The sequence below is a fragment of the Myotis davidii genome, unplaced genomic scaffold, assembly GCF_000327345.1.
Source record: "Myotis davidii unplaced genomic scaffold, ASM32734v1 scaffold269, whole genome shotgun sequence".
Classification (NCBI taxonomy): domain Eukaryota; kingdom Metazoa; phylum Chordata; class Mammalia; order Chiroptera; family Vespertilionidae; genus Myotis; species Myotis davidii.
This window is the reverse complement of record NW_006383008.1, coordinates 1,300,583-1,304,181: the sequence shown is the minus strand read 5'-3', so window position 1 is coordinate 1,304,181 and position 3,599 is coordinate 1,300,583.

Here is a 3,599-nt window from a genome sequence, read left to right as displayed (position 1 = left end):
GAGGACGTTTTTAGCAAAGGCCAGCTTAGGAGTACCCTAATTAAGTTAATAACAATGTACCTACCTATATAGTTTAAGTTTAAAAAATTTGGCTCTCAAAAGAAATTTCAATTGTTGTACTGTTGATATTTGGCTCTGTTGACTAATGAGTTTGCCGACCACTGATCTAGGCATAAACACTGTTAACATTTTTATGGACATGTTTTAAAAATCTTTTGAAACAGACAACCCATCCTTTAGAAAATGAAATTGGATAATTCATAGGGCTTTTTACCTGCTTTTCTCATATAATATATTATTAAATCTTTCTGAATAAATTTAATATTTTAACTATATGATTATTATATGGATATGTCATAATTTAAAAACACACAAATTTACCTCTTATAGCACCTTTGAGGTCTTTTGCTTTTTTTCTATTAAAATAATGCTATCATAAAGTCTTTTATAGTAATCTTTGTTCACTTCTTTATTTTTTTAGGAAGAATATTAGATTAAAGTGTATGTACATTAAACATGTTTAATTGGACTCCTGAAAGTTTGTATTATTTCAGGGGCCTTAGCTCATTTTTATCAATATACATGTTAAGAAGAAGAAGAAGAACTAATCCTGTTGTGATTCAGAAGAAATAGGTATATCATGTATTTAGGGAGTGTTTGGCCAGCGTTACTGGATTAAATTGAAGTCAAAGTTCTTATTTGAGTTCTAGTGCCTTCTACAGTCGAATATTCACTGAAATCCTCCTTTGTCTAAAAGCAATTTAGAACTGCCTGGGCAAAGCACTTAGACATGAGCAAAAAATGCTTAGAGGAACCGCTGATCATGGACATAAAATTTTTAAAAAGTTAGAAAGCTTGTCTAATTATATGTTATTCCAACCAATATTTGATACTGATTTTTTGTTGCCTAATATAGCGAACATAATTCTAAAATAAAAGAAACAATAGCATTGGGGAGCATTAGAAACGACATATAGGTACTATGTATAACATTGAAATACCGTCTGTGTCAGCCCTTTATTTAATTTAAGACAAATTGGCTAAAGAGGAGTAGATTATTGTCTGATATATAAGAAGTTGTTTGTTATTAGAAAATCCCTGACAAATTTATTTTCCATTTTGTTAAGAACAAGATAAGTCACACATTATCCATTATTCTAGATTTTTTTTCTTTTTTTGGAATAGGACTATAAGAGAAAGAACTCTAAGAGCCTTATGATTCTATTTTTAAAACACCAACAAAAAAGAATGGGAAAAAAATGGAAAGATATGAGCATTTTCTCATTTAAATGATACATAAAGAGGAAGAGCTTACTCAGTTCTGGATTAAAGATGCTGGTCATTTTCTTCCCATCAGCAGAGCTGCTGATGGGGAGCACTGACCTTCGGCTTTCTCCTTCCCATTATCTGTAGCTGTGTCACTTTTCCATTTCTAAAAGAAGCGCTTAACATATTATATGGAATTACGACAAAGGTTTTGCAGTTACTACTTTAAGAAATTATTATATACATATTCATGTGATTTTTGGAAAACTCTTGAATTTCAGTGTTACTGCAGTTTGTATAAACTGCAACAAATGTTTATTTCAAAGTATAATATATTATAAGATGTAAATCCTTTTAATGTGAGGAAGACTGATGTTTTAATGTGAGGAAGACTGATGGTCATGTTTTCATCATTCTTCCTACCATTCTCTTCCATGAGTATCTTTGACAAAGAGTATGATGATTTTTTTAAAAATTTAAGACCAAATTATACATTGTGCAAGTATTGATTTTGTAAATATGGTTAAATCAGGATGATTGTTTAGAAATATTTTATGCACTAAGTCTTGGATAATTATCAGACCACTTACACAAATATGATCACCGATCAGATTATGCCTGCAATATATATTTGAAAATATATCAAAAACTGTAGAATTAATTCTTATAATGCAGTAATGAATTCCAAATCCTTAAATTACAGACTATTCAGAAGATGTATTAGATCAATAAATCATGTAAAGTTTCTTTACAAAGCACGTGCTACTATGAAAAGACATTTTGAATTGAGTTTCTGGCAGCAGTTAGTGGTGAAGACAATGTATTCCAGAGCCAGAGTGCAAGGCTTTGTGCTAGTTACTTTTCTGGTCTGGCCTCAGTTTCCTTATTTGTAAAATGTGGATTGATAAAATTATATAGAGTTGTTGAAAGGATTGGTGAGTTAGTTCATGTGAAGTGCTTACAACAGGACCCTTCTCAGACAAATTCCACAAAAGTGCTGGCTGTCATTGTTATGTAGGTGAGAGTGATTGCAACATTAACTATGCAATGCCTGAACATTACTGGGCACTGGATCAGGCGCTTTACTTACATACAACTTCATATCCTCACAACAACCTTTCAAGAAAAATATTATGCATATTTTATAGATGAAACTGAAGTCCAGAGGCTAATTTGACAAGGTCACATTACCGGCATTTGTCACAGTCATAATTCAAGCTCTGATCTGTTTGGGTCCAAAGCCTGACCTCTTTCTGCTAAACCATGTGGTAGTCATAATAATTTTTGTATCATAAAATTATTTTAGAATTGGGGAATAATGTACAAGTGCATAGCATATATTGAATATTAAAATACTAAATCATTTACAGTAGAAAATATTCAGAGAAATCAGTAATCTTATAAAAATTTTTCTTTTCTACTATCCTTCCTACAAATAGCTGTTAATATATAAATTATTATAAAGAAAATTATCAGTGCTACCTAATACACTTGAGTATATTCATTTAAAAAACTGAGCTATTTCACTGATATTATATAATTTGATCAAACCAGGAGCAAATTTTTCCTGCCTTTTTTCTTTTTTGGTTACTCCTTTCTGCTGAAGGAAGTTTGTAATCATTTAGTATTAATCAGAATGCTATATGCAAACCCCAACATAGGGAGTATACAATCAACTTCCTATGAAACATCAGTTTGACATATTGACATATTGAAGGACTGACTTCATCAGAAATTATTTTTTACAAAATGAATAACTTTATAATAAAAACAAACATCCTAAGACCTGTTCTTAGAGGAAATTCAAATGTTTTAAATCTCACCTCAGAGAAACAGCCATTATTAATATTCTAATTCAGATCTTTCTAGAGACAGAAATATAGAATTTTATACAAATAAAATCATCTATATATATATAACAAGCCAGCGACCTGAACACTGTAACGACCAGAATGACCATTTGCTATGACAGCCACTGTGACCAGCGAACCGGTCCAATCAGGGGCTGGTGCTGGCCAGCCAACCTCCTGCAGCCCCTCCCCTGGCTGGCCCCACCTCTGATCGCCCCTCCCACCCCAATAGGGGGTGGGGTTGGCCAGCCAACTGTCTGTGGCCCCTCCTCCCAGCTGGCCCCAACCCTGGTGGGCCCCCACTACCCATTGGCCCGTGGTACCTCCCCCCAGCCAGCTCCACCCCTGATCGGCCCCCCCACTCCAATCGGGCAGGGATGCTGGCCAACTACCCATGGCCCCTCCCCCAGGCCGCTGGCCCTTGAGTGGCCCCCCCAACACATTTGGGCATGGGGCCGGCTGGCCCAACACCCTCAGCCCCTC